Source organism: Dipteris shenzhenensis, chromosome 29 (genome assembly GCF_047967505.1).
Source record: "Dipteris shenzhenensis isolate YYH24624 ecotype China chromosome 29, Dip_SZ_1.0, whole genome shotgun sequence".
Taxonomy (NCBI): Eukaryota; Viridiplantae; Streptophyta; class Polypodiopsida; order Gleicheniales; family Dipteridaceae; genus Dipteris; species Dipteris shenzhenensis.
In genome coordinates this window covers 31,125,887-31,140,916 of record NC_141624.1, presented here as the reverse complement: position 1 = coordinate 31,140,916, position 15,030 = coordinate 31,125,887, and positions in this window count along the sequence as shown.

Below are 15,030 nucleotides of genomic sequence, written 5' to 3'. Positions count from 1 at the left end.
GCAACCCCACGGCTTGTAAATAGCAGTCTTCATTGAGAGAAATTGCTCCGTCAAACTGTAGGCTTCTTGAATCCTACTACTTACCAATATGCCGCCGTTTTCTAAATGGGGGAGACAGCGCGAGTTGCCAAGACGGAATGCAAACGCCCTTGACCCGTAAAAACAGTTCTTATCCCAAGACGGACAACAAGTTGTTTGCGTGAAGCAAGAGACTAAGAGCCATGGAGGAAACAGGAAGGTTCTAGCTGGAAGCAAAGAAAGAGAGCTTATCTCGATCTCAAGTCACTCGGGAGCAGACCTGGATCAGCTTGCTGTTAGATGATGATTCCCACACGGCCGAACGTTTCATAATTGTTGACTTCTTCTACCGCCAAACTTTAATAGCTGTTTGACTTCCACAACTACCACTTGTATGGAATTGTTCTTATCTAGCAGCACTTCGCTTGAGGAGGATAAGGGGTCCCATACTTGACGATAGATAAGCGACATTCGCAATCCTACGCTGAAGACATATCAGTGCTTATCATCCTGGCTGTCACTGCCCACCAAGTTTCTTCCCCGCTTATCATACTGGCTGTCACTGCCCACCAAGTCGGGGGAAGAAACGATTGGAAGTTCAGCTATAGAAAAACGTTTTTCCCGACCAATCAAAATAAGGAGCATCTAGGAAACTCTCTCATCTGAAAAAATACAGGTTGAAGCTTAGATCTGCTGTACTGACAAGTATCTGGATGACCTTTGAACGAACAAAATCTAATTCATACTACGTTTGGACGAACAAGATCTGCACTTCGTTTCAGGAGGATAGCGGGTCCAAGACATTCGAAACCCTACATTGAATAATTAAAGACATAATGCTGATGGGCCGTCATTGCCGACCAAGTCGCTTGGAATTTGGAACTTAGATTTGATGTAGTGACAAGTATATCCATGCCGTTTGGACGAATAAGATCTGTTAATCCTGTAAAATTCTATTAATCCGTCTCGTGAGGTGCAATAGAAACCAGAGCATCATATTGCGATAATGCTGGTAAAATGAAGGGTTGGCCTTCGGAATTGGGTCCGATGTTCACGAAAACCTTGAATCTAAAGAAAATTTGAAAAAAGTCCTTTTAAACTCACATTTTTGCAAAAAAATGTGAACTCAACCTGAACTAGGAGATAGGGAGATGTTCGTATTGCCAGAACTTGGATGAATTCAATTTGAGGGATTCAACTCCTTTGTTCATGAAAGATCATTTGAAGAACCTGATGATTTCCCAGAGATTGAAGATACGGATAAGGAAGTCGAATTCTAATCGAACCTAATTATTTATCGCTTTATTATTTTTCTGCAAAAATGTGAGTTTAAAAGGACTTTTTTCAAATTTTCTTTAGACTCAAGGTTGGCGTGAAATGTGGAGGTTTTCATGACCTCTTACTTTTTCTTCCCACTTTGTTTTAAAGTAAACTCCATAGATCAATTCCTAGTTTTAGGTCTTGAAAGCATAACCTTTGAGGTTTTCATAGTTGTTTATGAGGGGGATCATGTAAGGGATGGTGGGGCAAACTGGTATGCTTGCCTTGTCATGAATGGCCTATGCATAATGTGGATGAGTTACTACCAACAAAATAGTATTCATTTAAACAACTTATCCATATATATTTAACTCATACTTCATACAAAGATAGCTACCTTGGAACTATGGATTTTTTGGCCCAAAACAATCATGGTTCACATATTGCTTTTACGCCTTTGGGAGATTGTTTTCATAGTTTAGGCTCCCATGATATAAATGAAGTAGTCATACGAGTGCCTTGCAAAGAAGGCTTTTAGGACCCACCTTTTTTCTTTATAGGGATATTTATAGAAAAATAGTAAAAATATATTTTCCTTTACATGATGGACTAGGCATATATTTTATCAAGCTTCGATGGCATCCTTAAAAAAAGCAAATAAGACACATGAGGGTATTAACCAAAACTTTAACTCAAGAATGGATATTGAGAGTCCCACTCTCCAAATCTATTGAAACTATTAACAAAAAAAGTTAGGGAGGTTGGAACAAAAATCCACATTCAAACTTTCTAGTTGAAAATTATGGTTTGATGAATTGGCCCCAAGTTAGTATGTGTATGATGTGAAGTTCACAAATATTAACATTGGCCCCAAGTTACTATGTGTATGATGTGATGTTAGGTGATATCCACATGTCTGCCACTTCTGGACTTTCATAGCTAAGTTGCTAACCTCTCATTTTGCAATGTGCTCCATCTTCATTCATGTAGACTTTGGGGGGGGGGGGTTGTTCAAAACTCAATGTCCTCTATATATTTCCAAGCCATATGGATGTTCAGCTTGATGTTAGGTCATGATATCCACATGTCTGTCACTTCTAGACTTATTGGTAACCTCTCATTGTGCAATGTGGTCCATCTTCATTCATGTAGACTTTCTCCTATTATGAAATTTTTTCATAATCATGCATAGGAGAGAATTCGAGAGGGTGGCATTAATTAATTGTAAATTTTAATTATCTTTTATGTTCTTTCCAATACTCAAGTCATTGATGACTTATACCCAAGCTGTACCCATAAGATTGGTTTGACTTTACATATGCCAATCTCATATCACAACAACATAAAGCACCCACAGACGCACACACAGATGCGTTTCCTTAACTTTAAAAATGCTTATGAGCACGTCTATTTGCACGTCTATAGACCTGCATCTATAGGCATGTCTATATAACATACAAACACGCTATAGACGCGCCTATTGACGCACTTTTAGACGTTCTGTAGAAATTGAAAAAAACAAAAAGACGTGTATATAAATGCGCTTATAGACACTCTATAGAATCTTTCTCTTTTATAAAAGCAGAATTTTGTGTGGTTGAACAGGATGCTATGTATGTTGTGTATGCTATGTGGTTACAAGAATCCCATTTCCACATTGTGCAATTCAATTCTTACAGCCACCTGCATTTTAATTAGCAAGCACATCTATAGTCAACGATTACAATTCCGAATAAAACATTACAACTCCAAAACGTTTAGTTCACAAGGCATTCATTGATAGAGCGTTGCACAAAGAAATCGAAAGCCAAAAAAATAAAAGGAGTATATATTAATTCATAGCCCAAAAAGTGCTTGCATGTACATATAGCACGAAGCCAAGCCACATCCTGTGGCTTCAAGTACAAAAAATAAGAGGAGTGTATATGCAAGAGAGGCACAAAGCCAAGCCAATGGCTTCAAGTACAAAAAAGAGTAGCTAGCACTACTTCTATGACTAATCTAAGTTCTCTGCATCCTCGCTCCCTTCTTCCTCATCTTCTTCCTCATGATCAGCCCTAGGGCCCTGTAAATGAGGGACAACATGTATCAATGTATGAAAATTCAAATCTTTATTTACAATATTGACATTATTTAATTACTTTTAAATACCTGGGGGGGTGCTCCAGTAGCCCAGATATACTGCTCCTCAGTAATCGACCCGTCATCATAGAAGTGCCTCCATGTATCTCCTCTACGATGGTGGTAGTGGTAGGCTGTCTCGATAGTAGGGTACCTGCCCACGATATCAAGCTGCAAGATGATACAATCTATGGAGATATTAGTACAAAGAAACAACCTCCTAATAAACAACATAAACACAATATAATTTGAGATCGATACTTACAAATTGGGCCCCCCATGATTCAACCCCCCTGCTCCAAAATGCACAGTTCCATATTGCTCCATTTGGATCCTTCGTGCCTCCAAGTGCTACAGACTGGGGTCCGCCTTCACTGCCTTCATTACTTTCTTTCACTCCCGCTTGTGAGCAATGTGGGGCTGGCCCCTTGGTGGTTGACCTCCCTATCTCCTAGCAATCTCGACTAGTGCCTACCTCTTAAGCGAATATTTTTTATTGGCAAGGATCATAACAATCTTTGACTTGGCCCATTTATCTGTGAACTGAACATTGGGGGGATTAGGATACCTAGAGCGAACAGCAGCGAGGGTCTCATCAACCAACTTTTTTGGCTGGTCTTTGTAGTGAATAAAGCAATCTCTATAGTTGTTAGCAATTATAGAACGCATAAAGGCCATGATGTCCTTCCCCCATGCATCCATCAAGATGCCTCCTGTCTGAGTGATGTCATAGAAGATCGTACCATCACCCTCTGGCATGTCTACATCATCTGAATCATCCCCGCTCCCACCATTACCCCCCCCTAAAGCATTGTGCCATGCATCCCCCACCGCTATCCCTACTACTACGCATGATGCTCTGTCGTGTTGAGCTAGTACGTTGGCCACTCTAGCTAGAGAAGCAACTCTCGCGACTGCACGGGAGTACACTGGCGGCTCTGTGAGGGAGAAGGGCCTCCTGATCATAGGGGGGAGAAGGTGCTCGGCTTTGTAGCCGGCTGGGCTGTCTCGACTCCACTAGGGTAACCTCAGTTGGTGTGGGGTTGGGGTGGTTTGGAGTCTATACTGCCGACTCCTGGGGGGTGTTTAGAGTACCCGTCATGTATGTGTATAACTCCCCAGGAGTGGGAGGGTGCCCCAAAATGTTATATAACTCCCGAAAGATGGCATCCCTAAGATCAGGTGAGGCTGAAGAGCTTCCTGGCCACATAATGAACTGAAGAAAAGAAAAGAAGAAGATTACCATCGATCATGCCCTCTTTCCATCATGCAAAATAAAAAATAGTATGACAGCCTGACATTGAGCAAGCATTTACAGACTCCTACATTCTTTGAATTAGAGTGATAGAAGTCTGTATCTGCTTGCTCAATGTCAGGCTATTGAAGCTTCACATGGGGAAAAAGAGAGGAGAAAAGAGAGGAAAAGAGAGGAGAAAAAAGAGAGAAAAAGAGAGGAAAAAAAGGAGAAAAGAGAGGAGAAACAGAGAGAAAAAGAAAGGAGATAAGAGAGAAAAAGAGAGAAAGTGAAAAGAGAAAAAGTGAGGATAATACAGAGAAAAAGAGAGAAGGAAAGAGAGGAGAAAAGAGAGGAAAATAGAGTAAAAGAGAGGAGAAAAAAGAGAGAAAAAGAGAGGAGATAAGAGAGAAAAAGAGAGGAGAAAAGAGAGGAAAAGAGAGGATAAAAGAGAGAAGGAAAAAGAGAGAAAAAGTGAGGATAAAAGAGAGAAAAAGAGAGGAGAAAAGAGAGGAGAAAAAAGAGAGAAAAAGAGAGGAGATAAGAGAGAAAAAGAGAGGAAAAGAAGTCGCCCCTTGGAATGAAGTCCCCCCACAGTCACTCACTGCAGGAGATTGGATGAGAATTCGGGACGGTTCCACGACTCCATCACTTGGCATGAGCCAGTAAGGGTTTGTAACTATTATGTGCTATATTGAATGGAAATAAAGATTGCACACTAACACTAGCTTTTGTTTAGATACTCCATCTTTTATCGACTACCATATTGGTCCCATCAATCACCTGCTTGATCCCATGCATATCTTCAAGAATGTGGCGTCTACCATTTTGGAACATTTGAATGGGACACGAGATTCCGCAGGCATAAGGGAGGATCTATGCACCACATGGAGGATGCATGAAGCTTGGCCATAAGAGAGGCCAAATGGGCATGTGGAAATTATCAAAGCTAGAGATGGTGGCAATGAAATAAGCTATCACTACAATTCGTACTCCCAATGGATGCATGAGGTGTTTGAAGGGGGCCTTAACAAAGAGCAAGAAAAGAGGTATAGAGCAATTATATGGCTTGAAATCTCATGATTGGCACAAGATGCTCCAAGTAAGTATTTTATGTGCATAATATCTTTTTCCTTCTAAATTTGTGAGTGAATTAGAAGCAACTAATCAACCATTCCTCGTGTGTTCAGTTCATACTACCTACTAGCATTTCTCATAGTGCATTGAAGGACGTGAAGGATTGTATTTACAAGATGGGCGAGCTTATGAGGTACTTTACAGGATACAAAATGTGAAGCGTATCAATGCTCCATGCAAGGTTTTCATATTGCTAATATGGTGTACTTTTTCCTTTCTAGGTATGTGAGCTCAAAGAAAATAGATCCCACCACGCTTGAGAATGCTCGAGTTATGTTAGTGGAGGTGGTTTGTTTAGTGGAGGAGACATTTCCATGTTCTATTCTCATAAGCCAACTACATCTCATAGTGCATTTGGTGCATGAGATTGCTATATGTGGTATTGTACATGCACGATGGTTGTTCTTCCTCAAGTGCTTCATGAAGACCTTGAAGGGTTTCGTGAGACAAAATCCAAGGCCCGAAGGTAGCATGGTGAGGGTTGGTTGGTACAAGAGTCACTTGTATATATTTTTGAGTTTCTTATTGATGTGGATAGCTCCATAGTAGTAAAGTAACATATATAAATAACTGAAAAACCAACCACTCATGGACTAATTATGAATTCGTGGATGTCCACACTAGTTTTTGGTTTATATTGAACTTGCCTAAAGACCTTTGACTTGATTGTTTTTCAAGTTTCACTAGCTTGAATGAGATAAGTGTGTGCACTTGCCATGCAACTTTTCCTTATTATTATTTTGAGGTATTGGTTGATTGATCATTTTAAGTATATCCAATCATTGAACAAAGCCCTTGGGGTATCCTATATGGATAGCAATTAATTTACAAATATGCCTTCTTACATATGCCCTTTCAAATATTTTTTCAATAGAAAATCTTGACACTTTACTTTCTCTTACATAAGAGTTTCACACATGAAGAAATTGTCGGATCATCTTTGGTTACCATGGCTATCAAAAATTTCTTGTAGCCCTTGCTTAGACCATTTAATGCAATTTGAACTAGACTTTTATTCTTTGTTTCTTGTCTAATGGACACCAATTGATTTGTAGTTATTTGTGTTAGACAAGGTAATCTAGACATGTTTCTCTGACATAACTTTTTGGCATTGTTTCATTGATTCTCAAGCATGATAATCCTGGACATGTTCTAAGCATTAAATGGAATATACTAGCATTGAATATCTTCTCTAATTCTTATCTTCAAATCTTATTACTTGATTTTTTAGTGTAAATTTTTTTCATCGATACTTATGCCAAAAAGAGGTAACATCAAAATTTTTATCGACGTTTTCATCGATATTAGCATCGAAATTAGTATGTTTGCTGGAAAAAGTGTCACTATTAGAGTTGAAAATAATCTTGAAAAAACATACAACATCAAAAAAAGCATTGATATTCAAATATGCCTTGGGCAGTGTGGGATTTCACCAAAATTAGCATTTGAGACCCTCATAGGAACTCAAACTATCTCCACATCCAAAACTCTTGTAGAAGCAGTGTTGGAAGTGCTCGCTTCCAACCAATCTATTTCGTGATCTTCCATTTCATTCTCTACTTCCAAATCTTCAAATACATGTCAGTTTCTTGGTGTAACTTGAATCAGAAACCACCACTAGTCCCATCGATTGGGTTGAAAGACTACCTAAAATAAAAATCCATGATATGTTCATGCAAGTTTTGATGAAGTGGAAGGGAAAATGATACCCATATAAGAAAATTCTTACTTGCTCGATGGCCCTCTAATGCATCTTTAGTACTCCTCGCAAACCAATTCAAAGTACATACTATAGAAACAATAATGTGTCAGTTTAATTTGAAACAAGAGTTTAAAAAAGGGTCAAACTCAAGTGGAAATAATGTTACTTGAATCATTTTGTGACAATCATGTGACTTTAGGCCACTTAGTTTTCCATTTGAAGTAAAGGCACTCTTAAGTTATGCATGTACATAGTTGGGGTTTTCATATCAGTAATAACACTCTTCACCTAGGCCCTCTTCTGCTTCTGCTAGCACCCATGGTGCCTTTGGTAAAATTAGCTTGCTAGTACAGTTTTCTTTTAGCCAAAAGACTCTTTTGGTTTTCATCACTTTCAAGTCAGCTTGTGCCTTTAGGTTTTCTCTATCCCCAATCATATGCTTCCACGAACTTTTTGACACATTTTTTAATATATGCATTCAGTCCAATAGATATGTGACTTTACGTTGCCTCCAATAAGAAATGGGATAAAATATAGAAAGACATTGCATGCTAAGTGGAGTTGTTTAGTGGAGTCGTGGATCATGCCAAAGTTGCTCCCAATCACCGGGTCTCATTACCAGAGGAATACAAGGTATTTCTACCTCCCAAAAAGATGGATCCACACAACATGGATGGTCCATAGGAAGAAATGCCTATGCTGCACATATACCATCTTCAAAGATATTTTGAGTATCGACTACACAAACTATCTCCACAATTTGGACATGGAAAGTATCTGAACACTTGGAGACCTATTAAAATGCAAGGACACAAGATACATCCTTGAGAAGTGAAAGAAGAACACAGTCAATCGCAAATCGATTTTTGTGAATCAATAGGAATAGAATTTCCACAACTGAGCAATCATGCAACCTAGGATAATCATGCATGGACCACATCAGAATGCCTTTACTCAAAAATGATGTTGACCAAAAGGTTTTGAAATGACATAAACCTACATGCCATTCCATATAATTTGCAACTCATCCACCAAAGGGGCTAGATACACATCCATGTATTTCACCTTGTGCTTGCCTGGAAAAATGAGTGCCAACATCAAATGCCCCTTCTTTATGGTCAGTGAAGAAGGAATATTGTATATTGTGACTATTATTGGCCACGTAAACCATGATGTGGACTGATGTCCAAAAGGACTAACACTATTCATAGCTATCTCAACACCATTCATAGCTAGCTCAAGACACAAATTACAAGGCTCAAGACCAAACTATAGCCACTTCTTTCTATAATGCCTCTCCAAGCCTTTCCATCTATAAGGATCCTTAATATTCTAGCCATGGAGCGGTTGCAAGGATGCCCATCCATAAGTCCAATTACACAATGAAATAGGTGCAATATGCATGTTAAGATGGACATCTATCATAGCAACTTTCCCAAAATATTTTGTCCTTGTGTGTCTTGTCAGTATGAAGAGGTACCACATTGTCGGGCAGGTTGTAAAGTGCTTGTATTTCCTCTGTAAAGGATGCAATCATTGGGACATGCATGAATTGACTTGTAATCCAATTCTAATTGCAAGCATTTTATGTGTGTCCTTTCTTGAGTCGAGCATTGTGTTTTCTAATTGACTTGTAATCCAATTCTAATGATGCAAGCATTTTATTTGTGTCCTTTCTTGAGTCAAGCACTGTGTTTTCTAATTGACTCGTAATCCAATTCTAATGATGCAAGAATTTTATTTGTGTCCTTTCTTAAGTTGAGCATTGTGTTTTTTGGAGTAACCTAAGACATTGATCCATTCAATGAATTCAAAGCAACACATTAGAAGCACATGCATGAAACTATAATTCAGAGTTCATCAGAACTCTTACCAAAAGAGGGATGAAACACTAGCGTATGACCATCCATAAGTTGCTTGTAGATTTAAGATCAAAAGAATGGTTGCAAGATGAGATTTACTTTCCCCTTCATACAACATGGTGCTTTCTTCATGTTGCAAGCTCTCCTCTTTAGGACTCATGTTGTCCTCCCTACAGCTTCATCTCTTTCATTTTGGGGTGAAGGAGCATCAAAGGAAGTGCTTATCATGTCCTACATTATTTCATCCTCATTTAGTGTACCCTTATTTTCAATTATTTTATTCTATTGCTCTTCTAGCTCTCGATCTTCCCTTAGAGTGCTTTGACATCCTTCGGTCAACATTGATTCATGAGTATGATCATGGAGGGTGTGTGCTCTCAAACTTTTGGGAATAATTACATCTCCCTGCATGAAAATAAATCGACTTGAAAATTTCACATACATGCACGGAATTTTAGTTCAAGAAATGAAATTAGTGAATTGACTCACAAATTAGCCAAAATGAGACTTGTACCTCATCGTTCAACTGTGTCTCAGGTAAATGTTGGAAGTGACCATATCTCTTTATGTGTGTGATTCTCACATGGAATAATGAACACAAATCAATGAATGGAATTATGGTGGGCGGACGTTTTCTCTCATGGAAGAGAAGAATGGAATGAACAACTCTCAATCTCTCGATAGATTTCTCTGGCATGGATCATGAGAACTAGGATGAAAACTATGAGTGAATGAACTGAGCATAGAGATTTTGTTCTCTACCTTAAATTTCATTACATGTCAAAGGACACATAAGGTAAACACCATTTCTTGATTGGTTGATTAGGTGTGTAAGTTGATAGACTATGGGATAATCTAAATCCAAGGGTATTTGATATTGTTGGAACACGTAAGGAAAGAGTAGAGTTGACACAAAATCAGAATACTTGCTTATAGAATGAAGAAGAAAGAGGTCCTTAAGTAGGCACCTCATACAAGGTCACTGACATCACTGATGACCTCAAAGCTCCACAATCATCTCCTCAATCTGCTCCTAGATTCTCTCAATCATCCTATGCGGCTCTCCACCACCTAACTGTGCTTGTGGGCACCTAACTGTGCCTCTAGCACTCACACATAGAAACATAAGGTGTGCCTAAGGCATACACCTTGAGATATCCCAACAAACCCCCCCTCAAGGAAATGCCTCAGGCTATGTCAAGGATACATCTAGTCTCATAGTTTCTCATGCCATCTCATGGTGGTCAAGGATAAATCTATGGCTAGGTTCTCATGCTAGCAAGGGTTTCCTTGGGTGTAAGGTAAACAAAAGGGATACAAAAAGACCTTCCATTGGTTATCTCCCCTGCATGTACATGCACACAATCTCTGCAGGAGGTACCATGGAACAAAACATACACATGGCCTACATCATAAGGTGACCAGAGGTGTTTACAAAACACACACAACACAATAGTTTATTTTCATTCATTTTGGAGGACTATCCAGGCTGAGTACCTTGACATAAAAAGAGAGATCTGGAGCATACATAGAGATGATTTAAAATGCATAATCTACAAAAGATGCCTCTTCTTGTGGAGGCTCATTCACTGTAAGTAGATTTGCATTTTCTGTCTTTGCTTTGGCTCTGCAAAACTTCTCACTATGGTTGTTTTTGCCACAGTGCTTGCATGGATTAACTTTGAAGCAGTCTTTTGAAAGGTGATTTGTCTTTCCACAGTGATTACAAGGAGTATACTTGCCCTTCTAGAATTTCATAACATAAGCAGTGTCATTGCCTTTCCTTAGCTCCATATGTCTTTCTTCTTCTTGGAGAGCTGAGATAATGCCTTCAAGGTTAGGATTGGGAAGATTCTTCAAAGTGCTAACAATGTGATCAAAACTTTCAGGCATACTCTTAAGTAATACTGCCATAGCATCATCAGGGGTGATAGGAGAGTTGATAGAAGCTAATTGAGTCATAAGACTCCGCATATAGTTGACATGAGCAGCTAAAGTAGTATCACTTGCCATCTTTAATTCAAAGAAAGAGATTTTAAGTGATAGTTTAGATATGTGAGAGCTTGCACCAAAAATCAAGTCTAGCTTCTGCCATGCTTCCGAAGGAGACTCCAAGTCAGAGGTATGATGTATGTAATCATCACCCAAAGCTAAAGCAATTATACCATATGCTTTTTCTTCTCTTGCTGGATCCCTTGCCGATCGTGTCGGAGTTGAAGATTGTCCAGCATTGGAGGCCGTAGAAGAAGCGGTAGGAGTAGGTTTGACAAGTCCCCATAAGTTCTCCCGCATCAATGCAAATTTCACCTTCATTTGCCAAGTATGGAAGCCCTTTCCATTGAACTTCTCAAGATTATATAAGGTAGCCATGAGAGGGTCTAACCTGGATATTGGGCAGTGTCTATCTCTCTTACAAGGCAAATATAACTGAAATACTTCCAAAGTATGAGCACTTGATGTAGCAAATAGTAGTGACTAGATTTCAAACAATGATGCTTCCTTTTACATGCTTCATAGAAGTGGATGAAATAAACACTTTCCAATCACAACCAAGTCTAGCAAGTCAAAACAAAACTGAAGCAACACTTGTAGTGAAGTTATTGAAAACTTCAAAAGACCAGAAATGCTAGAGTAGCATTTTATGTAGCATCATTTTCAAAAGCATGTCAAAACTATCAAAACTAGAGAGCTGAACTTGGAGGGCTCATAGCACACTCTTCAAAGCAAAAGAAAGGGGGCTTTCTGAGGCAAAAGAAAGCTGGTATACCACAGTAGATCCTCTGGGAAGAAGAGGCGAAAATATGCGTCAGGTCGCCTTCACCTTCTTGAACAAAGTCGACTTGTTTTTCTCTGTTTTCTCCTTCGATATGCAGCCATTGCTACTCAGATTTCAGCAAAAGGTAGCTCTAGGTATGGAGAAGCTTGCCCTGAAAGGAATTAGACAAAGAAGGATCAGGCGTAGAGAAAACGCAGCAGAGAACTTCGACGATCTTCCTGTAATGGCGACGAGCAGATGCAATGATTTGTCGATTCCTTGCAGCCAGAAGTTTGCCCCAACTAGGTGGGTCTTCAGCTAGAAGGGCGTGGGAAATGGCTGAGAATCGGAGGAGAACAAGCTTAAGCAAATTTTTGGAAGAAGAGGGAGAGATGGTGAAGGAGAAGAAGATGATGATGATGATGATGTGGCAAAAATGGGCTCAAGGGGGATCAAATGGCTCTGATACCATGTTGGAACACTGAAAGGAAAGAGTAGAGTTGACACAAAATCAGAATACTTGCTTATAGAATGAAGAAGAAAGAGGTCCTTAAGTAGGCACCTCATACAAGGTCACTGACATCACTGATGACCTCAAAGCTCCACAATCATCTCCTCAATCTGCTCCTAGATTCTCTCAATCATCCTATGTGGCTCTCCACCACCTAACTGTGCTTGTGGGCACCTAACTGTGCCTCTAGCACTCACACATAGAAACATAAGGTGTGCCTGAGGCATACACCTTGAGATATCCCAACAGATATACAATTTATTAAATCTAATCATATGAGATAAACACTAATATTTTATTGGTTGATAGGAGAGTTACCTAGAATTTGATAGGATAATATACATATGTTTTGTTTGTATTAATATTTAGTGATATTTCATATTTTACATAGCTTGCATGCATCCATGCAAAAAGGGGATTATGTTTCATGTCTTGGGAGCTTTATTACATAACTTTTTATGTGACATATATGTATCCATGCATGAGAGGATAATATAGCATCACATAGCATCCATGCATGGGATGATGAAATGGCACATGTGATTATGATGTGGTAACTTGTGTTGATGATATGGCATGTCACATGCACTACATGCATGGCCATGTGGAAAGATAATTTCACAATTAAGATATAGATTCAACTCATGAAATACAATCAAAGAAGTAAAAAAACATAAGCCAACAATAACAAAAAATAGCAAAATTTAAAAATCAAGAAACTAGATGGAGCATCAAAATAAATAACTAAGAAAAAGCACGCAAGAAATAGGAAAAAAGTAACGATTAACACACATCAAATAAAAGTTCTACATAGATAAAAAGAAGAAAATAAATGTACATCAATAGTAAATCTACATCAAAGAAGCAAAAGAAAGTGACATCAACAAATGAAGAAGATGACAGAATCTTTGTTGGAATACTGAAAAGAAAGAGTAGAGTGGACACAAACTCAGAATACTTGCTTATAGAATGAAGAAGAAAGAGGTCCTTAAGTAGGCACCTCATACAAGGTCACTGACATCACTGATGACCTCAAAGCTCCTCAATCATCTCCTCAATCTGCTCCTAGATTCACTCAATCATCCTATGTGGCTTTTCCACCACCTAACTGTGCTTGTGGGCACCTAACTGTGCCTCTAGCACTCACACATAGAAACATAAGGTGTGCCTGAGGTATACACCTTGAGATATCCCAACAAACCCCCCCTCAAGGAAATGCCTCAGGCTATGTCAAGGATACATCTAGTCTCATAGTTTCTCATGCCATCTCATGGTGGTCAAGGATTAATCTATGGCTAGGTTCTCATGCTGGCAAGGGTTCCCTTGGGTGTAAGGTAAACAGAAAGGGATACAAACAGACCTTCCAATGGTTATCTCTCCTACATGTACATGCACACAATGTCTGTAGGAGGTACCATGGAACAAACCATACACATGGCCTACATCATAAGGTGACCAGAGGTGTTTACAAAACACACAACACACAATAGTTTATTTTCATTCATTTTGGAGGACTATCCAGGCTGAGTACCTTGACATAAAAAGAGTGATCTGGAGCATACATAGAGATGAGTTTAAAATGCATAATCTTCATGGGATGCCTCATCTTGTGGAGGCAAAATATCCATGTCAAGGCAAGGTCTTACCACATGGGCAGTGTCTAGTGCCTTATAAGATGGTACTATGATAGAACAAGTGGATCTGAAAGTCATATCCTTCATGAGAACAATTATCTTGTCATCTCCATAGTTGTGTAGAGAAGCATATCTTAGGTGTCTGACCTTCATCTTTTTCTTGTACTTGGAGTCAAATAAAAATGCCATGAGAGTGTAGATCTCTGTATTTGCTTCCTTTTTGGCAACCATTGTTTTGGCAATCTTCAATAAGGAAGTCAGGTTGGCATTTTCATCCTTTGTAGCATAACAAGACATTGCTTTATGTTTTGGCTTTTCACATATTTGGCATAAGCAAGCCATGAGAGGCTCTAACCCAAGTATTGGGTAGTGTCTTCTCTCTTACAAGGCAAAAAGAACTGAAATACTTCCAAAGTATAGCCACTTGTTGTAGCAAATAGTAGTGACTAGTTTTCAAACAATGATGCTTCTTCTTACATGCTTCATAGAAGTGGATGAAATAAACATTTTCCAATCAAAACCAGGTCTAGCAAGTCAAAACAAAACTGAATCCACACTTGTACTGAAGTTATTGAAAGCTTCAAAAAACCAGAAATGCTAGAGTAGCATTTTATGTAGCATCATCTTCAAAAACTTGTCCAAAACTGTCAAAACTGAAAAGCTGAACTTGGAGGGCTTGTAGCTCACTCTTCAAAGCAAGGAAAAGAGGGCTTTCTGAAGCAAAAGAAAGCTCATATACCAGAGAAGGTCCAGCACAGAGGTTGGACGAAATGGTGCGCACTTTTGCCCGGGAGAG